Source organism: Podarcis melisellensis (assembly GCF_964234715.1).
Source record: "Podarcis melisellensis genome assembly, chromosome: 2".
In the NCBI taxonomy this organism is placed as follows: Eukaryota; Metazoa; Chordata; class Lepidosauria; order Squamata; family Lacertidae; genus Podarcis; species Podarcis melisellensis.
In genome coordinates, this window is record NC_138529.1 from 124,723,771 (window position 1) to 124,748,024 (window position 24,254).

A 24,254-nucleotide genomic window follows, 5' to 3' on the forward strand; every position below is an offset into this window, starting at 1 on the left:
ATCTCGCCAGTAGACTCCGTTCAGCAGGTCATCCGCAAAGCCATGGAAACGTAGACTTATCGCTCTATACCATGTGAGGGTGATTGAGGGGCCCCCGCTGTCGCCGTCCGCCCTAAATCCGACCTTTAAGGTCCTTACAGCGTAAGGTTTTCCCCAACAGTCTTCTCCCCTTCTCCCCTTACGGCTCCTTTCTTCGCCTCCTCCAACCGTTCCTCTCCGCTTATAACCTATATTCCCCGGACAGGGTATGGGGGGGAGGCTGCAGGAGTCTCAGAAAAATTAAGTGTACAACACAACAGGCGGCGTAGGCGGCGTATACCACGCGGGCAAAGTCCGCTTTGGGCTGATTAAACAATAATAATAAAAGAACCTACTAGCGACCTTATTGTTAGTTATAGTTGAAATAAAGTCCTTGAAGTCCCCTCAACAAAATTATCATGAGTTCACAGTTCCAACTCAGTTCATACTCACTCAATCAGACTAGTAAAAGAACTTCCTCATTCTTACGACTTCCCATCTGCGCCATCTTAACTCCTCCACTGAGTGGACTCCAAAACATAATCCTAAAACATCCAGGTAGCTCTCAGCTTTAAATCTCAGTCCTCACTAAAAAAGCGCTTAAAAAGCGCTAGAACAAAGCATCAAAACGCTGGGGCTTCCATTCAATCTTCAGGGAAGCTCGTCGCATTTCCCAGCAGAAGCTTGAGGCATCGCATTGTAGAGTCGGTATCTCCCATTCGCGCTCGCGGTCTTTTTGTCCTCGCGTCCTGACGACCCAAAGGAAACGACACAGCCGCTCCCACACTGCCGAGAACCTATCCCCCAAGGGTACCCCCCTTGGGGGTTTTGGGGTGCGCTGAGCCTTTGCGCCTTTCCCCAAGCCTCTACAACGCTCAGAAAGCCGAGACAGGGCTCTCTGCGCTTCCTCGCTGTCCGCGACAGGAACCGGAAGTCCCGGTGGCATCTTTCAAAAGTATTTTAACACAAGCTCATTTGCTTCCTTTCAAACCTTGGTTGTTTTCTCGGACCCCGATCTGGCACTGCATCGTGCAGGCGTTCAGTAGGGGACTCCAAACTTAGTCCAAAAGGCTAGGCAGGAGGCTGTCGTGGAGGGTAGAGGGGAAAATTGGGGCCCCACACTAGGGTTAGTCTTGTAAACAGCGCTGAGGTAAAGGAATTCCGGGCAGAGGGACCCGTGGTTTGAGTTTCCAGGCAGAGGGATCCGTGGTTTGAGTTTCCGGGCAGAGAGACCCGTGGTTTTGTTTCAGGTTCAGGTTTGAGATTTCCAGAAATTAATTCGTGGTTTATAGATAAGTAGGAATTGTGTTAGTCAAGGATACGTCGAGTACTGAAAGGATCTTTTTTCTGTCCCCCCTTTCTTTCCCATTGCCCCTGCTCCCTTGTGTGGGTGCGTCCACTCTTTCTGTCTTTAGTGTACTTTGTTAACAACAACAAAAAAGCCTAATAATGACATATGAGAGAATGGAAGCTCACTAAACACCCTAGCTGGACTCCTCCTGGCAACAAGGCTTCCATGAAGCCTTTTTGCCCCAGAGAGGATTCTAATATGCCCCTCCAGCTTGTCATCTCCAATTGAAAAAATAAAATAAAGGGGCAAAATGGTCTTTCCAAGTACAAAGTACGAGACCATTGTAACTTTTAGTGGGTGGCTTAGGCCCACCACCTGGAACCCAGGGCACAGTGGCCACCCCAGGGATCCTTCAACAAAATCAGAGTGTGAACCCTTAGGGAGAGCTGAACACATCAAATTTGGGTCATTAAACTATAACCTAAAGCTAGAACATGAAACCGTAAACTTAATGGTGCTCAGAAGGCAGTAGATATAATAGCCCAGCCTAGGAGCCCACACATTAGAGATCTTAGTTTCTTAAAAAAAAAGAAAAGAAAAGAAAAGAAAAATGAATAAGAGATGTACTCAAAGATTTGGAAATATTTAAAGGGTTTGTGTTTACATTGGCTTCGACATCCACAGACTGTTCTTAAATGCACATAGTTTTTAAATTGCAAGCTTGCTTCAAAATTTTAAATCTAAGGAAGCCATGTTGGGCCTCATCAATCTTAAACAGGACCAAAATAAATAAATAAATAAATAAATAAATAATCATTAGAATAAAGTGTGCAAATGTTTGTTCTTTGAGAGAGGCTCCAAGCAGTCTTCCTCCGAGTAGCTTGAGTGAGGAGTATGATTTTAAGTTGATGGTAGATAATGTTATGTTGCAACGTTTGAGTTTATGAGTTTATATCTGTGTTCCAGTATTTTTTTCCCAGTATTTTGAAATGTGCTGTGAAGAAACTAATGTTTCTGCTGCAAAAGCCTAGTAGAGCCAACTGCTCTCTCAAGCTAAAATGCAGTGTATGTATTTCATTAAGCATCTGCCTATGAAAATGTGTTCTTTCTAAGAAAATTGGTATTAAAATTGGTATTAAATGTAGAGGCTTCCATAGCCAGCAAAATTGTCTATCTGAGTCCAGTCCTGATATCAGTCTCTATAAGACTTCCTGGCCTCTTTTCTTATAAAATGCCCCCGTGGTTTCATTCTGTCTCTTTCAGGTTTTTTTTCCCTTCTCCTTCTTACTTCTGTGCCAGGTAAATTTACTCCCAAGTAAGCTTCCTTTAAAGGAAACTGCAAGGGGGGGCACAGATTAGGCTTACTATTCCTCTGCAAGTTCAGGAAAACTGTCACTTTTGTATTCCTTTTAAATCAAATCTATGGCTGTTTTAACTATGCTTTATAAGAGATCCTCTCCCTCTTAGGAAAAATGTTCACTTCAATCTTCCTTTAAAGATAATTTCTCTAGGAACTTGAAGGAAGCAAACTCACTCAAACTATCTCAAGATCTGCTAAAACGGTTCTGTGTAAAGTTGGCCACTTTTCTTTTCCTCTTCCTTAGTACATGATAGGAGCATAGATGTTTCCTTTCCCAGTTGAGAATCTGTACTTAAATGTATATGTCTTTTTGGTAGTGCAAATCTTGCTTTGAAATCTTGCTATGAACACTCTATTTAGGGTTGGACTAGATGACCCCAGGGTCCCTTTCAGATCTCCCAATTTGTGGCTGTTTGGAGGGCCATGTGTCTGCAAGCATGTGATGAGTTGAAATTCAGCCCAACTTTGCTCTTTGTTTTTTGTTTTTTTAAAGGTGAGAGGTAAAATCTGTGATGTTTTGAAGCAGAACTGGTAATTTCAAACATTTGAGTGACTACAGTGTTTATCATTTTGTCTACTATTAAAAAAATCAGACTTCAAATTCAATTCACATACAAATACATATGAGTCTTGACCATTTATCCTGTAAATAAAGGGCAGAAAAATTTGTCTGCAAATGGTAAGGCTGAAATGACTGAGAATGTTAAAAAATCCTATGAATTCTGACTCTCTGGCCATTTTTCCCCATATATAAGGGCGTGGAATTGTTCCGCGAATGACCAGATAAAATGACCAATAATATGACCAACAATGATAGCCCTTTCCTGTAAATAAAGGAAGCACTCCCTTGCTTGGGCTACAGGAAACATGATCCCTTAGAAAACTTCTAGCTTTGGTAAATGCTTGAATTACGGAGTTTATTGTTTTGTTTTAAATCTAACCCTATTTTTTAAATCTACTCCTTACCCTTCATTTCCTTTATTCAAATGGTAATTTAGCCAAAGGTTTCAACATTTTCAATAGTATAAAAGGTTTGCTGAGACATGAACTCTGCACATGCACAGAGGCTAGATCAGCAAAAAAGGGGGGGAGAGATAGAGAGAGGAAGGAGGGGGAACTGTAGGGAGTGAGAGGAGCTTGGGCTGAAGGGGGAAATTTATCCAAATTTCCTTATGTAAAACTTGGAGCCACTGAGGGAAATCACCCTTAATGTGTCCTTTGCTCCAGGGGCTTCGTAAGACAAAAGGTGTTAAGTACTGGACCATCAAAGTCAAGAGGTTGCCAAGTTTCAAATCTTAACATGATTAACATGCCAAATTCTTTTCACAGGTAAATTTCACAGCACTCCCCCCCCAAGGGATTTAAATCACAGACTTTGTGTGCATTTTAGGAACAGCATTTCCTGACAGGCCTCTCACATGAAATAATTTTTCCCTTTTAACAGGATATGTGAACCCCGATAACAAAGTGTTTGTCCCTTCTTTTCTCCCACAGCAACTTTCTTTCCTGTTCTGTGAAACAAGTCTGAATCCCTGCTGTATTAGTGACTTCCATCTCTTTGTGGCTTTGACGCCTTAAGTTACAAATAATCTCTTTTCATTTATTTAATCAGTTTTTCCATGATGTCTATGAAATTAATCGAAGCACAACCAAACATTGTTTGTGGAATGGTATTTGTTTACCTTTTTGCCTGAGTATTATTATTTTTGGTTCCTCATAGGTCATTGTGTGTGTGTTTTACTTTGGGGACATGTCCATCACATATTGAAAGTCATTTTAAGCCCTTTTCCATTGTTTTCTCATTCTTTCGGTCCAGTAGTAATCTGTGGTTCTGATAATATCTTTGTATTATTTAATAATAATTCTTTTCTAAATCTGATGTCTTTGTGTCAAGTCTGTTTTCATCTGACTGGTAATCTAATTTTTGGCTTTCTTTTTTATTTTTTAACCTTCGTTGTATTTTTTACAGTTCTCTTTCTATACATGTGGAGTAATTTTTATTTAATAATATGAAAAAAAAACTAAGTGAAGGAAAGCAAACAAACTTAGCAGATAACAGTAATTATATGAAAATGTGATAATAATATTAAAATGAGTAAAATGCTTAACATGCTAAGATTTTATTATTTGCAGCTAATAACTCAAGATTTTCTTGGGGAGGGGGTTTTTGCTCCTCCCTTTTCTAACTGTCTTTTAAGTCCCTAAAAAACCCTGCCCCCTTACAGGATATCACTTCTACAGATGTGCAATGATGAAAAAGTAGCAACAACCCCTCAACTCAGTTCTTCGCCATCACAAGACCTGAAACAACAGACACCAGAGTTTTCAAAATGCCCACAGCTATCTCTTTCAAAGGATATAGACTGCTGGGGGAGTGGGGCTGACAAAGGGGGGTGGAGTTGAATTACAAGGACATTTTCTGACTTTTGAACCTCAAGACTGCTCCAGGATTCAAAAGGATACATACATAAAATATCCCAATTGTCTCAAGATATGCAACTGATATTTAATTAGTTTGTTTTGTGTTATTTCGTAGGAATGTTGAAATGTGTCTTGACAGTTTGTTATTTCCACAAATGGGGGGGGCTATTTTTGTGTGTAATTGTTTTTATGTTTATTTTTTTTAATATATGTTTTATTAAGGTTTTTAAACATAAATGCAAAGATAAAGAACAATGTAACATATATCATAACATACTTTCTTAACTTCTTAGGACTCCCTCACATCTCCCGCTCCCACTTGCATCATTGTCAATTCTTGCCCGCAATTTATCATCTTGTTTACAATCTTGTGTCACATTCATTTAACTATAGTCTGTTAATTCTCCAATAGGTTTATAATTTTTCCTCAACTTACTTATCATCTTAATTCCATCTAATTTAGTGGTGCACAATTATTTGTGATCTAGCATCCTTTCTTAACATTCAACCAAATTGCAATGTTTTTTTAAATAAATCTTAAATTTCCTCCAGTCTTCTTCAACCCTCTCCTCTCCCAGGTCTCGGATTCTGCCAGTCATCTCGGCCAGTTCCATGTAGTCCATCAGTTGCATCTGCCACTCTTCCAGTGTGGGTAGATCTTGAGTTTTCCAATTCTTAGCGATGAGTATCCTTGCTGCTGTTGTTGCATACATAAAAAATGTTCGGTCCTTCTTTAACACCTTCTGGCCGACAATACCCAGAAGGAAGGCCTCTGGTTTCTTGGTGAAGGTATACTTAAATACCTTTTTCAGCTCATTATATATCATTTCCCAGAAGGCCTTCACCTTAGGGCAAGTCCACCAGAGGTGAAAGAATGTTCCTTCATTTTCTTTACATTTCCAACATTTATTATCAGACAAATGGTATATCTTGGCAAGTTTAACTGGGGTCATGTACCATCTATATATCATTTTCATAACATTTTCCTTCAAAGCATAGCATGCAGTGAAGTTCAGCCCAGTGGTCCACAACCTTTCCCAGTCCTCAAACATAATGTTGTGCCCAATGTCCTGTGCCCACTTTATCATAACCGATTTAACCATTTCATCTTGTGTGTTCCATTTTAACAGCAAGTTGTACATTCTTGAAAGTACCTTGGTTTTAGGTTCTAGCAGTTCTGTTTCCAGCTTCGATTTCTCCACTATTGTTTTTATGTTTAATGTCTTATTCCTTACACCCCAGTGGAGGATTCTCATACATTTTATGCTTTTTTACAGATCAGGCTATTATGTAGTCCAATGTTTAGAATTAGATAAATTTATAACCACATTTAGTTGTTTCACCTGGCACTCTGCCAACTTCCCTACCCATTTTAAAAATGTGCTAAAACCCACTTTACCAAGGAGAAGCTTCAGGAAGGTGTATATGCTTTGGTTTAGCCGGAATAATCCCTTATGGAGTTAAATTGACTTATTTGGAGAAGTGTCCCTTAAGAATGGTTTTCTTTTAACAGATTGGTTTGAAGAGTTGAGAACCATGGGGAAAGATAAATTCAAATTGGACTCAGTTTGAATTGGGCAAGGAAGGTTTGATACAGGGCAGCCATAATCCCTTCACCATCCCAGCACATCCACAGGAGCCCTGCCCAGTTATGGCTATGCCAACCCTGATGATCCCAGACAGAAGACCATCAAGATCACAAAGAACTTGCATATGGGAGTGGATTCAGCACTGACTGGAGCAAAGGACAATGATCAGATCTTCCCTCAGGGGGCAGGAAACTGCAAACTCCCCTTTGTCTCCTGGAAGTGACTCATGGGGAGGGGGAGAGAAGAGAACCAGCCAGGTGACAGGACACTCAGGTTACCACCACAACTCCTCCCTCAACCCCTCCTTTCTGTAATGTATGCATGATGTTTCTGGGGGTGGGCTTGACCTAGGGGATGGGAATTTCAAAAGTTTTTATAAGGTCTTGCACACCATTTTTCTGTGTCTTTTCTCTCACCTGCAAGTGAGGGGAACACCCTGTTGCAACAGTTCAATAAAGGCCAAGCCTACAGGCTGCTGATTTGCTCCAATTTACTCTGGTTGGTGTCTTTACTTTTTGTCCAAGGGAGCCCTCGGATTTTTCCGGTAACAAAATGAATCCTAAATGCTCCCCAAAGACCACCCAGCCCCAGCCCATGCAAGGGTCTCCTGCCTCCTCCCGCACCCCCTGTCCGGCTCCCCTCCCTCCCTCCATGGCTACTGCTCTCTCCCAAACCCAGGTGGGTAACCAGGCAGCCGGCTCAACCCACCCACTTCCGGGTGCTCTCTCCCCCTCGCCCAATCGCCTCGCAAGGGGAAGCCGCTGCGGAGAAAGGGGAGAGCCATGTTGGGTCAGGGCAGCCGGTCCTCCCATGTTTGGAGCAGGAGGAAGGGCCCGCGGCCATCTTGAATGAGGGCAATTCTGTGCCTGTCTGTTATACACACATACATATATACATCTGTCTATGTCTACGAAAGCAAATCTGTCTATCATCTATCTACAGTGAGGGGGGAAAGTAATTGATCCCCTGCTAAATTTGCCGTTTGCCCTCTGACGAAGAAATGACCAGATCAAAATTTTAATCGTAGGTTTATTGTAGCTGTGCAAGAGAGAATAACAACAGGAAACCCCCCAGAAACCCCCCTCGCTGTATATGTTGACACCCACCCACACACACCTGGCTCTTGTTTGGAGAAGGAGTGAGAGGCGGAGGCTCTTCTAGAATGGCATTTCCCTGGCACCTCCTTTCCTCCCAGGAGCTCCTCCTTCCACAACCCTGCCAGGCTGGCCGCTTGCCTTTCACCCCCTTTCCAGCACTGCGTTGCTTAGTGTGGCAGCACCTGCCCTTTGGAACTCCCCGCCTCTTGCAATAAAGCGTGTGCCTTTGCTAGACGCTTTTCTGGCACCTGCTAAAAGCATTAGGAAGCTGAAGTAATTTTAATCTGTTTTAATATTTTAGCTTTTCTCTGTTTTAAAGAAGGCTTGTTATTTTTTATTGACTTTACTGCTGTGGTGTTTGCTTGTTTTTGTACTGGTAAACAATTTTGCAGGTTTTTTAAAAATAAATTTTATGAAATAAATAAACAATAAATATAAATAAAACAACACAAGCCAAAACACAATGCATCCTGTGGATTTAAGTATCTGTCCACAGTGGCCCAGAGGCCCAGAATCCACATTCCTTTGTAAGAAAATATGATATAAAGTCAAAACATTTTTGCAGGCACACAAAAAAAAGAAAGGTCAATATTGGGGAGGTGACAAAAACTTTTCCACACCAGGTACCCCCTGACCTTGTTATGCCACTACCCGGGGTGCAGGGAGGGGGCATGGGGGTCCCTGTTCAGATCATGCCTGATGGGGGAGACCCCCAAGTCAGGGAACAGAGGGTCCTTCTTTGTCCTCTCCGCCAAGCCAGGGAGGGGGGGAGATCGCAGGAGGTCTGCAGCTCTGTTCAACCTACCTACCTACCAACATACCTACATATATATATATATATATATATATATATATATATATATATATGCTTTCGTAGATTTTCACGGGTACAGGAATGTAGGTTTTGGTGTTCTCGGGTGTCTTCCCGTGTAAAAGTTGACACCCCAACTTTTACACGGGAAGACACCCGAGAACACCAAAACATATATATATATATATATATATGCAGGTTTTGGTGTCCTCGGGTGTCTTCCCGTGTAAAAGTTGGGGTGTCTAGGCGACGTTTCGACGAGGTCTCACTCGTCATCTTCAGGCTGGTGCTTTCGGCTTCTTGTTACTGGAACAGAGCAGGATCTCAGTGTTTGAGTTCCTATAAATACTGTTGAGGGGGTGTGGTGTATAGCCTCCAATGTTCTGGGCAGAGAGGAAGTTCCCAGGCTAGTGTGCCTTTTCTTCTTTTGTTCCTTAATTACTTGAGGGATATCTTGAGTGATTTCTTGAGTGATATCCTGAGTACCACTTAGGTGGGTCATTAGGTGCCAGACATCTGGAAATTAGCCCTCCCCACAAAAACTGACACCAGATCCAGAGGCACACAGAACGCCATCACCAATCAACCACACCAGACCCAAACCCAGACCCTCTCCACAGATAAATTACAGACACCATCCAGTAGCCAAACCATGGTGGCACCTCCGGATGCTGCACCCCCCTGCAATCCCTACACAGATCTGGCTGACACAGGCCACAAAACCACAGCTCGCCCCTATACACGAAGCCAAGCCAGAGCACAACTAAGTGCAGTAAAGCCATCTTCTCAGAAAAACTCTTCACAAAGTTCAAGAGGTCAAGACACAAAGACTTTAGCAACTAATCCACACCTAATGACCCACCTAAGTGGTACTCAGGATATCACTCAAGAAATCACTCAAGATATCCCTCAAGTAATTAAGGAACAAAAGAAGAAAAGGCACACTAGCCTGGGAACTTCCTCTCTGCCCAGAACATTGGAGGCTATACACCACACCCCCTCAACAGTATTTATAGGAACTCAAACACTGAGATCCTGCTCTGTTCCAGTAACAAGAAGCCGAAAGCACCAGCCTGAAGATGACGAGTGAGACCTCGTCGAAACGTCGCCTAGACACCCCAACTTTTACACGGGAAGACACCCGAGGACACCAAAACCTGCATTCCTGTACCCGTGAAAATCTACGAAAGCAAATATATATATATATATACACACACACACACACACACGCCCCTTCCCAGACTTCTTCTCCATCCATTTGGCTCTGGCACCCAGCACAGTTATTTAAAATGATCTCAAACCCCAAGAGTTTAAAATGGATTGATAAGTAACTGACAGACGTAGATGATCTGTAGACATATTGAGAAGCTGCCGGATGCCCCCCTTGTTTGGGCCTGTGATGGACAGCAGAGCCAGGCCAGTCGGCGGACTTAGTCCCTCAGATATTTCCTGGAGCCTCGCTCTGATTGGCTCCCAAGACAACGGGGGCGGAGCCAGCCCTTTTGGCGGGAAAAGGCAAGGAGGCTTTTCTGAGGGAGGGTCTGAGGGGGGAGAGGAAGAGGAGTCAGGCGGGAGTTCAAGGGGAGAAGCTGGGGGGGAGGGAAGGGAGACCCCCAAGAAGGAGGGCTGAGGGGGCCCCCTGGGTGTGGGGGACGGACTGAGGGGGGAGCGGAGGGAGACCCCCAAGAAGGAGGGCTGAGGGCGCCCCCTGGGTGTGGGGGGCAGACTGAGAGGGGGGAGGGGAGGGAGACCCCCAAGAAGGAGGGCTGAGGGGGCCCCCTGGGTGGGGGGGCGGACTGAGAGGGGGGCGGAGGGAGACCCCCAAGAAGGAGGGCTGAGGGGGCCCCCTGGGTGTGGGGGGCAGACTAAGGGGGGAGCGGAGGGAAAGGGCCCCTCGCTCAGGAACCCCCCAAGTCTGACTCTGCCAGGGAAGCAGGGCTGCGTCCAGAACATTGAATGGTGAGTGACACCTGTCATAACTCAGTCAAGGAAGGAGAGGGAAGGGGCAGAAACCAAGGGAAGCATTTGTCCACCATGTCTGGAAACCTGAACCCTGACCTGAACTGGAACAATGGCTTTTCGGGAACCGGAGCTTAAGAAAAACTGTGCATGGACTACTGCATTTAACGCCGTGACATCCTCAAAGTTGAAGCCAGAAGTTGACTTCAGCCTGAAAGAACGTGTCTCCTGACACCAGCTTTTTCTTGGCAAAAAGAACTTTTCTTGTTTGTTTTCCCTCACACAAGAGAGGCTGTGGTCAATGGCAGAAATGCATTGAATTGGCATGTACCCATTTCTTTGCCTTGCTTGTTGTTGTGTGTTTGGGGGAGGGAGACTGTACGCCGAAACCCTCCCAACCCCTGGATTCAGCAAGGATGGCTTTCCTGAGGAGCCAATTGCCTAGGAGACGGGCCATTCAGGGGAAACAAGGAAGTGGACCTGTGTGGTTCGGGAAATGGGGGTCCCACTCCCCCAACGGGCCGGTAGAGGACCGTGATGTGAGGGAGAGGAGAAGGAGCAAGCTGGAGAGAGACTTAGAGGAATGTTTCATTTCTGTTTGAATCCAAGGCTGCGCCTGTGGGAGAAACCAGACCTTTGGGGGGGGGTGAATGCTGTGAACGTCTACAATGTAGACTTGCATATATGTGTAAAGAGACCATGTATCTTAAAGACCCCCCAGTCTCCTCTGTGCCTCATTCCAAAAGTAAACACCAAGCCAGGCATAGTGCTCCTGTACTCTTGGAATCTCACACTGCTCGGACATTGAGGTGGCCTGCAGCAATATATTAATAATGATGATGATGATGATGATAATAATAATAATAATAATAATAATAATAATAATAATAATAATAATATTTATACCCCGCCCTCCCCAGCCAAGGCCAGGCTCAGGGCGGCTAACAAGCAATAATAAAAATAAGTTGAAGGAATACAACTTAAAAACAAAATTTAAATACAACATTAAAATATTGAAACATAAAAATATTAAAATGTAGCCTCATCGCAGGAGGAGAAGGAAAGGAAAAAAGAAAGAGAAGGAGGGAATCAAATTGGCTCCAAGCCAAAGGCCAGGCAGAACAACTCTGTCTTACAGGCCCTGCAGAAAGAAATCAGATCCTGCAGGGCCCTGGTCTCAGGAGACAGAGCGTTCCACCAAGTTGGGGCCAGTGTTGAAAAGGCCCTGGCTCTGGTTGAAGCCAATCTAACTTCCTTAGGGCCTGGGACCACTAGGGTGTTGTTATTTATGGACCTTGAGGCTCTCCGTGGGGCATACCAGGAGAGGCGGTCCCGTAGGTACGAGGGTCCTAGGCCGTGAAGGGCTTTAAAGGTCAAAAGCAGCACCTTAAACCTGACCTTGCACTCCAATGGTCCCCTTGGATCAGGCTGCAACCTGCCAGTTGATGACCAGCGGGAGAGATGCTGGTTTCTTTTTGGGATGAACAGCTCTGCCAAAGGCTTCCACAAAGATCTGAATACCTGTGAAACCCCATTACCCTATGGAACTCCCTGCCTCTTGACACATGGCAAGTGTCTTCACTTTTGGAAGCCTGCTGCAAACATTTCTGTTTATTTTTAATTTCAACAGAATAAAACTTTATTTAGAATTCGACAATAACAAAGAAAAAGAAACCACAGTAGTTGCTACATTCAATCATTACCGTGATCCAGTGTTAACATTTCATAAATATCAATAAAGAAATTACATGGCATCACTTTTAACTTACTGAGGTTTTCATAATACACTTCATCTCTTTTTCTTTTTCTTAACATATCAAAAAGAGAAAGACCAAGAAAGGAAACACAGAAGGAAAAAGAGAAAAAGAGGGAGGGGGGGGTAAAAGGAAGGGGAAAGAAGAAAAGAGGAGGAAGAAAGCAATGCAAAACAAACATATTTGACTTCTGATTAGACTCATTGTATTATTATTTCTACAGTTTTTTCACACACAGTTCCAAATTATTGTATTTCTTTCTTTGTTTTCATCAGATATAAAAAAACATTATATTTATTGTTTTCCAAGGATCATTCTATTTCTGCCAGGAGATGTTTGTTATTGCAATACTTTTCCAAATACTCTTTAAAGATTTTCCATTATTTCTGTACTTTCTGTTTTGGATACCCTCTAATTCTCCCTGTCATCATGGCCATCTGTAGATCTTCTATCATTTGGACCTGCCACTCATTTATCGTAGGTGTGTAATGGGAATTGGGGTTGCTTGTGCGTAAGTAGCAACTGCTCCAGACTGCGTTGTCCGGCTCAACCTTTCCCTGGCTGGACAGCCCTTCCTCCGTGGCTGTCTTAGTCCCTGGCAGAATCCGTCAGTGGGCGTTTCCTGAATTTCTTCCAACATAAAAGTTCTTTGACACCAAGTCTCCGCCTAGACTCCCTGCGCAGAAGCTTTCTGCGCAGAGTGGGCGTCCCTAGCGGAGGTCCTGTGCTCTCCCCGATAGTCTCGGTGGCAGAGTCTCTGAACCCTCCCTCCGAAGCCCTCTCAGGCTCCCCTTTCTTCCTGGCGTCACGCTGATTTCCTTCCCCAGAGGAAGCTCTCTCTCTCCCCCTGCTTGTTCCCTCTCCTGCGTCATTGGGGAGCCTTACCTCCACTCTGGGCTCCGAGGGCAGTTCCCTGACAAGGTGTTTCGTTACTTTTCCAGTTTTTTGCGATTAAGATCCTGGCTGCTACTGTTGTATACATAAAAAGTGGTCTCTTTTCTTTTTTGATTTCTGGTGACATTATTTCCAGGAGAAAGGTATCAGGTTTTTTCTTAAATGAAAACTGAAATAATTATTTTAATTCATTGTTGATGTTATTCCAAAATTCTTTAATGGCTGTGCATTCCCACCACATGTGCATATATCACCCTATACCATCTTTACACCTCCAGCGAGTTGGTGATCTGATTTCATACATCTTTGCTAGTTTTGCTGGAGTGTGGTGCCATCTGTATAGCATTTTCATAATATTTTGGATACAATAAAGGAACTGGAGGCCCTTGACTGTCCTCGGGTGAGGTATTGGACCATTTTGACCGGATATCTCCAGCCGATGTGGACAGACTCCTCCGAGCTGGAAAGCCCACCACCTGTCCTCTTGACCCGTGCCCGTCATGGCTGATTAGAGCGTGTCCAGACGAGGTGTAGGCCCCCCTGGGGGATATCATCAATTTGTCCCTTGGCACCAGGACATTCCCAGGGGAACTGAAGGAGGCAGTGGTGCGCCCGCTTTTAAAGAAAACACCATTAGATCCCTTAGATCTATCCAATTACCACCCGGTTTCGAATCTTCCATTCCTGGGTAAGGTGATTGAGAGAGCGGTTGCTGAACAGCTTGGTAGGTTTCTGGATGAAACATCGGCTCTGGATCCATTCCAGTCTGGCTTCCGCACTGGTCATGGGACCGAGACGGCTCTGGTCGCCCTAACAGATAATCTCCGCAGGCAGCTGGATCGAGGCGGGTCAGGACTGCTGATTCTTCTAGACCTGTCAGCAGCCTTTGACATGGTCGATCACGAACTCCTGGACCACCGCCTTGCCGACGTGGGGATCCAGGGCACAGTCCTTCAATGGCTGCGCTCGTTTCTCTCTGGTCGGGGACAGAGGGTGACGCTGGGGGGGGGGGGAATTGTCATCCCGCCACTCCTTGGTGTGTGGAGTGCCCCAGGGTGTGATACTCTCCCCAATGCTTTTTAACATCTTTATGCGCCCCCTCGCCCAGCTTGCCCGGAGTTTTGGGCTGGGCTGCCATCAGTATGCTGATGACACCCAACTCTATCTGTTGATGGATGGCCATCCTGACTCGGCCCCAGACACACTGATCAGATGTTTGGAAGCTGTGGCTGGATGGTTACGTGGGAGCCGGTTGAAGTTAAATCCTTCGAAGACAGAGGTTCTCTGGCTGGGACGGGACGACATGGGACTGAGGGGGCAACTCCCATCTCTTGCGGGGGTGCAATTAGTGCCAGCACCGCCCGTTAAGAGTTTGGGTGTAATCTTCGATACCTCCCTCTCCATGGAGGCGCAGATTGCAGCTATAACAAAGGTGGCATTTTTTAATCTCCGCCAAGCTAAGCAGTTGGCTCCTTATCTCTCTCGCCCTGACCTACCCACTGTGATCCACGCGACGGTCACCTCCAGACTGGATTATTGTAACTCGCTCTACGTGGGGCTGCCCTTGAGACTGACCCAGAAACTCCAGCGGGTGCAGAATGCCGTGGCGAGACTCCTTATGGGGTCTTCGCTTAGAGATCACGTTCACCCGGTACTATACCAGCTGCACTGGCTCCTGGTGGAGTACAGGATCAGGTTTAAGGTGCTGGTTTTAATCTTCAAAGCCCTATACTGCCTAGGACCCTCGTACCTACGGGACCGCCTCTCCTGGTATGCCCCACAGAGGAACTTACAGTCTTCAAATAAAAACATCTTGAAGGTCCCAGGCCACAGAGAGGTTAGGCTGGCCTCAACTAGAGCCAGGGCTTTTTTGGCTGTGGCTCCGATCTGGTGGAACGCTCTGACACAAGAGACAAGGGCCCTGCGGGACTTGACATCTTTCCGCAGGGCCTGCAAGACAGAGCTGTTCCACCAGGCCTTTGGTCAGGGCGCAGCCTGACTCCCTCCTTTGGCAATCTTTACAAAACTTTAGTTTATGGTTGCCATCAATTTTGATTTTAATTAATTTTTATAATGTTTTTTAAAAAATAAAAACAAAAAAAAATCCTTCCAGTAGCACCTTAAAGACCAACTAAGTCAGTTCTTGGTATGAGCTTTCGTGTGCATGCACACTTCTTCAGATAACTGGTATCTGATAACTGGTGCTACTGGAAGGAATTTTTTTTTTTTTTACTATGGCAGACCAACACGGCTACCTATCTGTAACTTAAAAAATAAAATTATTAAAATTTTAAAGGTTACAAAAAAAATACAAAGAATATCAATTTGGGGGGGAAAGAATATATAAAAAAAGAAAAAGAAAAAGTAAGAATGCAGAACAATACATAAAAACAACATCATCACAAAAAGAAAAAAAGAAGAAACGAATCAAACCTTTACATGCTTACTTTCACTCGCTTACTTCCTTGACCTCCTCACACCTCCCTTTTTTGTATTCTAATTCAATTAGATATTTCAGCAAATCCTTTCCAACTTTGTTCTTATCCTAATAATTTATCTTAATATATTGTAATTTTACATTCTCTTCTTTCACCAATTAACTATCCATTTTTTACTTAATCCTTTATAACATTTCTGCTAAAACCACACTATTTCATTCCAACATCCTTCTAACATTCCTTAATTTTACAATGCTTCTGTAAATAAACTTTAAATTTATTCCAGTCTTCTTCCACCAACTCTTCACCTTGGTCTCGGATTCTGCCAGCCATTTCCGCCAGTTCCAAGTACTCCATCACCTTCATCTGCCATTCTTCCTGGGTGGGTAACTCTTGTGTCTTCCAATACTTCGCGATGAGTATTCTTGCAGCTGTTGTTGCATACATGAAAAATGTTCTATCCTTCTTTGGCACCAATTGGTCAACTATGCCCAGGAGAAAGGCCTCTGGTTTCTTCAGGAAGGTATATTTAAATACCTTTTTCATTTCATTATAAATCATCTCCCAGAAGGTCTTAATCCTTGGGCATGTCCACCAAAGATGAAATAATGTACCTTCAGTCTCTTTACATTTCCAGCATTTATTATCGGGCAAATGGTGAATTTTTGCGAGCTTGACTGGTGTCATGTAAAACCTGTATACCATTTTCATTATATTCTCTCTTAAGGCATTACATGCCGTAAACTTCATACCTGTGGTCCATAACTGTTCCCAGTCAGCCATCATGATATTATGTCCAACATCTTGTGCCCATTTAATCATAGCAGATTTCACCGTTTCATCCCAAGTATTCCATTTCAACAGCAAGTTATACATTCTTGACAAATTCTTAGTTTTAGGATCTAACAATTCTGTTTCCAATTTTGATTTTTCCACCTGGAAGCCAATTTTCTTGTTCAATTTGTAAGCCTCCAATATTTGATAATAATGAAGCCAGTCTTGCACTTTGTTTTTTAGTTTTTCAAAGCTCTGCAGTTTTAATCTATCTCCCTCTTGCTCCAAAATTTCCCAATATTTCGGCCATTTGGCCTCCATATTGAGCTTTCCCAGAGCCTTCGCTTCCATTGGTGACAGCCACCTTGGAGTCTTGTTTTCAAGCAAGTCCTTATATCTTATCCAGACATTAAACAGTGCTTTCCTGACAATATGGTTTTTAAACGCTTTATGTGCTTTGACCTTATCATACCACAGATATGCATGCCACCCAAAAACATTATTAAAACCTTCTAAATCCAAAATGTCCGTGTTTTCAAGAAGCAGCCATTCTTTCAGCCAGCAAAAAGCGGCTGATTCAGCTTAAGGTCTGGCAGGGCAAATCCACCTCTTTCTTTAGCATCTGTTAATATCTTCAATTTTATTCGAGGCTTCTTGCCCTGCCAGACAAATCTTGAGATATCTCTCTGCCACTTCTTGAAACAGTCCACTTTGTCCAAAATTTGAAGTGTTTGAAACAAGAACAACATCCTTGGCAATACATTCATCTTTATCACAGCGATTCGGCCTAGCAATGATAACTTCAAATTTGACCATATTTCTAGATCCTTTTTCACTTCCGTCCAACATTTTTCATAGTTATCTTTAAATAAATTCACATTCTTAGCAGTCATGTTAACCCCCAGGTATTTCACTTTCTTAACCAGTGTTAAACCTGTCTCCTTCTGAAACTTCTCTTTCTCAATCTCTGTTATATTTTTCTCTAAAAGCTTAGTTTTCAGCTTTTTCAACTTAAATCCCGCAACCTGACCAAATTCTTGAATCAATTCCAATACTCTTTTCATACTAGATTGTGGCTCCTGTAATGTCAATACCAAATCATCAGCAAATGCTTTCAATTTATACTGTTTGGCTCCGACTTGTATACCTTTAACCAATTGGTCCTTTCTAATCATGTTAAGCAAAACCTCCAGGACCGATATAAAAAGCAATGGGGAGATTGGGCAACCCTGTCATGTTCCTTTCTCAGTCTTAAACTCTTCTGTAACTACACTATTCACAATTAATTTAGCTTTTTGTTCTGAATAAATTTCACCTATACCGTTTTCAAAACCTTGGCCTACCCCCATTCCCTGTAAATTTTTCTTCATGAAACTCCAAGAAATATTGTCGAAGGCTTTCTCCGCGTCCACAAATATCAAGACTGCTTAATTTTTATAATGATTTTATAATGATGCACTGTTTTAGTGTTGTTAGCCGCCCTGAGCCCGGCTTTGGCTAGGGAGGGCGGGATATAAATAAAATTTATTTATTATTATTATTTTCTCTCAGATTATAGCACGCTGTGAATTTGATGTCCTCACTCCACAATTTCTCCCATTGATCCCTATAGATGTTATATCCTAGGTCTTCTGCCCATTTCACCATTGAACTTTTCACCAATTCTTCTTTCACCTCCCATTCTAGTAGCAGGTTATACATTCTTGAGATGTATTTTCCTTTATACTATATTACCGTATTTTTCGCTCTATAACACGCACCAGACCATAACACGCACGTAGTTTTTAGAGGAGCAAAACAAGAAAAAAAAATATTCTAAACGAAATAGTGGATATATGATTTTTGTGGTTCATGCTGTGGCTACAGACATGTGATCTGACAGTGAGTTTGGAGTAGCCCAATGCAAAAATCCTGAGGATCCATGTGGATCCATGCTTTGTAACCACGGAGGAGGGAAGAAGAAGAAGAAGAAGAAGAAGAAGAAGAGTTTGGATTTGATATCCCGCCTTTCACTCCCCTTCAGGAGTCTCAAAGCGGCTAACAACCTCCTTTCCCTTCCTCCCCCACAACAAACACTCTGTGAGGTGAGTGGGGCTGAGAGACTTCACAGAAGTGTGACTGGCCCAAGGTCACCCAGCAGCTGCATGTGGAGGAGCGGAGACGCGAACCCGGTTCCCCAGATTACGAGTCCACCCCTCTGAACCACTGCACCACATTGGCTCTCCAGTGGAAGCCATTGCGGAGAAGAACCGGACTTGGCTGTTCTCCTCTGAGGGTCTCCTGCCTTTCTTCCAAGGCTTCCCGGGGGTGCCATGGCCAGAGGAAGAGACAGCCCCCCCCCTGCAGGGCCCTGGGGAGCAAGCAGAGCCTGCCTCAGTTTCCTTCCCCAAGGCCTTGGAGGAACCTTGGGGTGCGGAAGGAGGAACCCCAAATGGAGCTCAGAGTCCTGGCAAGTGGGGAAAGGAACATTAAATGGCGCTTTCCAGAGGAATCTTGGAATCGCCCCCCAGTTCCAGGGACTGATCCGCCCTGACTTCCTCCTCGGAGGTCCCTTCCGAAGGAGGAGGGGTCCTGCGTTCGAGGCCAAGGCTTTCGCCTTTTTGGCTCCGGCCACCTTCTCCGTGGTGTTTATGGGAGCTGTAGGGATGGGATTCCCAAGTTTAATAAGGATCCCTTGAAAAAGATGGGCTCTGCTTCGGAATATCCGCCTCCCCCCACATCTGTACACTCAACTTCACGGTAAGAAAATTTTATGTTTTAAAATACATAAATACATTATGTTTTAAAATACATATAGGAGTATAGTATCAAGGGAAGTAATAGTGCCACTGTATTCTGCTCTGGTCAGACCTCACCTGGAGTACTGTGTCCAGTTCTGGGCACCACAGTTCAAGAAGGACACTGACAAACTGGAACGTGTCCAGAGGAGGGCAACCAAAATGGTCAAAGGCCTGGAAACGATGCCTTATGAGGAATGGCTAAGGGAGCTGGGCATGTTTAGCCTGGAGAAGAGGAGGTTAAGGGGTGATATGATAGCCATGTTCAAATATATAAAAGGATGTCACATAGAGGAGGGAGAAAGGCTGTTTTCTGCTGCTCCAGAGAAGCGGACACGGAGCAATGGATCCAAACTACAAGAAAGAAGATTCCACCTAAACATTAGGAAGAACTTCCTGACAGTAAGAGCTGTTCGACAGTGGAATTTGCTGCCAAGGAGTGTGGCAAGCGCTTGCCTCTCTATACTTCTTGTGGTGTCTGCGTTGTTTCTTCTCGCTCCAACGTTGAATCGCCAGTTAGTTCTTTTTTGTACTTCCTCCAGAATTTTCCCAACTCGTCCACTGATCTAAAAATTTTCTTCTGTCCTTGTATGTAAAAGTGATACCCTCAGAAAATTCCCACGGGAATCTAATCGAATTCTTCTTGAGTGCATCTGTTACTGTCTTATACTTCTGCCTGTTTGGTCCATATATATTACTGTATTTTTCGCTCCATGACACACTTTTTTCTTCCTAAAAAGGGGAAATGTCTGTGCGTCTTATGGAGCAAATGCGTGGTCCCTGGGGCGAATTGCCCAGGGGCAGAAAGCAGATCATACTTTTTTTAAAAAAAGAGGGAAGTGGGTGTTGAAACAAAGCCGCTGATCGGGGAGAGAGATAAGGGATGCTAGAGATAAAGGAAACTGCCTGGGAGGCGGGAGGTAAAGACAGCAAACTTGCAAGGAGAGAAGACAGGAAGACTAAAGCAATAAGGAGAGAAATTAGAAGAAAAGGAGGAGCAAAAAACTGCTCTCGCTAAGGAAAAGACACTAAGGCAAACAAGAGGGAAGAGAGTGTTGAAAGGAAACAGCTGATTGGTGGGATTGGGAGATAAGGGACGCTGCCTGGGAGAGAGGAGGTAAAAGCCCATGGATCCAAAGGATTTTTACATTGCGTCACCCCAAATTCACCATCAGATCACATAGCATGTTCATGGCTACAGCCTGCACCAAAAAAATCACACACTCACTGTTGCGTGGGGCCACAGTGATGCAAAAACGTGGTTACAAAGCACAGATCCACATTTGATCCTCAGGATTTTTGCATTGGGTCATCCCAAATTCACCATCAGATCACATGTTTGTGGTCACAGCATGAACCACAAAAATCATACACCCACTGTTTCATTCAGAATATTTTTTTTCTTGTTTTCCTCCTCTAAAAACTAGGTGCATCTTATGGTCAGGTGCCTCTTATGGAGCGAAAAATACAATTACTCATTCATAACTTTTCAAATATGTTTGCTTATATTGCTGCAAACAGTTTATAAAGGTAAAGGGACCCCTGACCATTAGGTCCAGTCATAGCCAACTCTGGGGTTGCGGCGCTCATCTCGCTTTACTGGCCGAGGAAGCCAGCGTACAGCTTCCAGGTCATGTGGCCAGCAGGACTAAGCCGCTTCTGGCGAACCAGAGCAGCGCACGGAAACGCCGTTTACCTTCCTGCCGGAGTGGTACCTATTTATCTACTTGCATTTTGACGTGCTTTCGAACTGCTAGGTTGGCAGGAGCAGGGACTGAGCAACAGGAGCTCACCCCGTCGCGGGGATTCAAACCGCCGACGTTCTGATCAGCAAGTCCTAGGCTCTGTGGTTTAACCCACAGCGCCAGCGTCCGCAAACAGTTTATAGTCGCAGTTTAATAATGAAATCGGTCGGACATTTTAAGGATTTGTTATGTCCTTATCTTGTTTGGGCATCCAAGTAATGTTTGCCTCTTTTCAGGTTTCTAGGGTTTGTCCCGTTTCCAGCACTTGGTTCATAATATCTTTTACAGAAGAGGCTCGTCCTTTAATTCTTTCCAGTAGCCCACAGAGAGGCCACCTGGCTTCCCCAGGAAGAACTTTCCAATAGTAAGAGCGGACAGTGAAAAGGAACTATATTGGAAGGGAGTAGACTCCGCTTTATTGGAGGTTTTTTAGGAAGAATTTGGATGGCCATTTGTCACGAGTGCTTGAAACGAGATTTCTGCATTGGACGGGGGTTGGATAAGATTCCGAATTTATTATTCTTTATTCACCCTGCTTTGAGTTCTTAAATGCTTTCAACCCTGTGTGAATTACTTGGTGGGCAATTAGACCAGCACTCTGACTGAAGCTTTCCCCACGTTCCAAACACTAAGAATTTTTCTCTATTTTATGAATTATTTGATGAAAAGTGAGATGGGCACTTTGACAGAAGCTCTTTCCACATTCAAAGAATTGATTTGGTTTGTGACCTATATGAATTCTTCAATGGGAAGTGAGACTGTGCTTGAGACTGAAGCTCTTTCCACACTCCAAGCACTGATAGGGTTTCTCCCCTGTATGAATTCTTTGATGGGAAGTGAGAGTCTCGCTTTGACTGAAGCTTTTTCCACATTCAAAGCACTGATACAATTTCTCTCTACTGTGAATTCTTTCATGTGAAGTGATGGTATCCCTCTGAACGAAGCTCGTTCCTTGATGGGAGATGGACTGGGAGCTCTGACCAATGTTCTCTCCACACATAGAATATTTAGATGACTTCTCCGCTATGTGGATTCTGTTGGGCTCCCCCTTGTTCTTTCTTCCAATTCATCACCATCTGCAATGAAGAGAGCAGCAAATTAGTGCCTCAGGAAGAAATGGAACTCCAGATTATTGAACATTTTTAATGAATGCTTGTGACAGAGGAAGAACTGAAGGGAGTTAGATGTGAGGCCTTACTATAGTTTTCACTTCCTTAGTTGCCTGGTATTAACTGACATATTGCTTGGCTTTTATCTGGGATAGATTTTGTTCTGACTCAATCCTGGAATCCACTCCATCTCCAAGGTCAGTCATCTCTTTGGTCAATCAAATGCAAACAGAAGCCGAAACAAAAAGAAACCTGACAGAAGTTTTGTTTTGACATTTAGAAGTCCTGGGCAGTTAAGACAAGCCTGGTTATTGTTTGAAAAGGCATGACTAGATGAAATACATTCACAGAGAAAACAGTTGTTATCCTGTTGCGTTCTGAAGGCAAAGGAAGGACTGGACCTGATTAATACAATAGACATGAGGCTTGACCAGCAAGACTCTGGGAGGAAGTGCGATCCCCACTCCCTGGCCCAGTCCGTTTTTATTCACAAAAGAACTTTAACATAACGTTTGTAAGAACCAATCTGATTTCCTCTGAGAATTTCAAAAAATCCCCACGTGGGCGCAAAGTAGATCAGAGGAGGCCTCTTAACTACAAAGAACTATTTGCTATTTGAGCATTAATACATGTTTAGGCTAAAATAAACAGGAACCCAGGAAGAATGCATTTAGCAAACCCAGAGGTAATAAACAGGCAGTAATAGGAAAGAAAGGACAGGCAAGGAAAGAGAGGCATTTTACCATCTCCTTGTGAACTCTGTTTCCTGGCCCCAAAATCTACCTAAAGACTAACAAAGCTGCATCAGAGCTACCTCCTTATCTTTATGGCCCAGGATGCCTGGTCTGTATTAGAATGCTTTATACAGTGGTGCCTCGCTAGAGGAAAAGAATTTGTTCCGCGATTCTCTTCGTCTAGCGGTTTTTTCGTCTTGCGAAGCAAGCCCATTGACAGCTTAGCAGATTAGCGCTACAGCTGTTAAGCGGCTTATCAGCGGAACAGCTGATAAGCGGCTTAGCGGCTTAGGAAAAGGGCGAAAAAAGCAAAAAAAACCGCCGGGGGACGCAATATTTTTTCGTCTTGTGAAGCAACCCCATAGGGAAATTCGTTTTGCGAAGCACCTCCAAAACGGAAAACCCTTTCGTCTAGCGGGTTTTTCGTCTTGCGAGGCGTTCGTCTTGCGGGGCACCACTGTACGTGACAGTCAGGCATAGAGAAAACGGGGCAGAGGTTTGTGGGATTTATCAGAAATCAGGTCAAATGATTCAAACCCAGTCAAAGCGATGCTTTCACCGCTGACACAATGGCTTGCTTCATTTTTCATAATTCCTCATAGCAATCCTACATGACCACCACATTATCCCTCCATGCAGGGTTCACGGTGGGAATGTTAGAATCCCAGGTGCTGTTGGTCTCCATCCAAACAGTGGAGGTTCATCACATAGAGATTTCAAAACAGTTCTTATCATCCAACGTCCACGCCTTGTGTGTGAAACAAGCGGCAACATCTTCACCTGCCCATTCCCCATCAGCAGTTGCCTCCATGTGGTTGGTCTATATTTATACGCAAATCATTTTCTTCACTTTGAACCCCCCTCCCATTTTCATGAGAAGACCAACTCTGTATTGTTTCATTGGTAAGAGAAGAGGAACACAACGGAACATCTAAACACAACGGCCACAAGAGCTCCTGACTAGGCATTCAGTTTTGTGATGTTGACTGTTCTCTGTTCTCTTCTGTTTCCCCCTTTTTTTTCAGCTGAAAGCAATTAACGAACCCAGAACTCATACACTGACCACTAATGATGAACTATATGTTTTAGATATTCCAGCAAATTTATTCTGCTATTGTAAATACAAATGACATGAGAAGACTTGGCCTACATATTTGTATCATTTATTAGTCCTATGAACCTTGTTTTGAAGGGGAGTCAGGAAGAGAAGGGAGAGGGGGGGTCGGAAGAAGGGTCATCTAGTCCCACCCCCTGCAAGGCAGGAAGGCTTGATGGAGCGGGGTCTGGTCTGCTCTCCAGAGGGGTCTTTCCTTGACGCCCTCAGGGATGGGGTCCAGTCTTTGTCCAGCAAGGGGGGTGAGCAGCTCCCAAACTAGGAAGCACCCCATGGCTCTGCTTGCCTGCTCCTTGGTCCCCGGAGACAGGGCACCCCTCCAGGGGTCCGAGAGAGGAAGCTTTGCCGACCTGCCCCCCCCAGCCCCCT

General features: G+C 44.1%; 2 protein-coding genes and 1 long non-coding RNA gene across 12 annotated transcripts in view; 1 reads left to right on the forward strand and 2 right to left on the reverse strand.

Moving 5' to 3' along the window:
- The window catches only part of LOC309365341, a 44,106-nt gene extending 35,812 nt beyond the window's left edge, over positions 1 to 8,294 (reverse strand). Inside the window, exon 1 of the long non-coding RNA XR_014166030.1 lies at positions 7,860 to 8,294. This is a non-coding gene — a long non-coding RNA (uncharacterized lncRNA). The remainder of the gene's footprint in view (positions 1 to 7,859) is intronic.
- LOC309364438 (uncharacterized protein) overlaps positions 1 to 24,254 on the forward strand; it is a 218,263-nt gene that overhangs the window by 35,135 nt on the left and 158,874 nt on the right. The gene's annotated exons all lie outside the window — the stretch shown is intronic.
- Positions 20,013 to 24,254, reverse strand: part of LOC309364575 (uncharacterized protein) — a 132,305-nt gene continuing 128,063 nt past the window's right edge. The window contains exon 5 of the transcript XR_014165857.1: positions 20,013 to 22,004. The gene's annotated coding sequence lies outside the window, so the exon portion shown is untranslated. The remainder of the gene's footprint in view (positions 22,005 to 24,254) is intronic.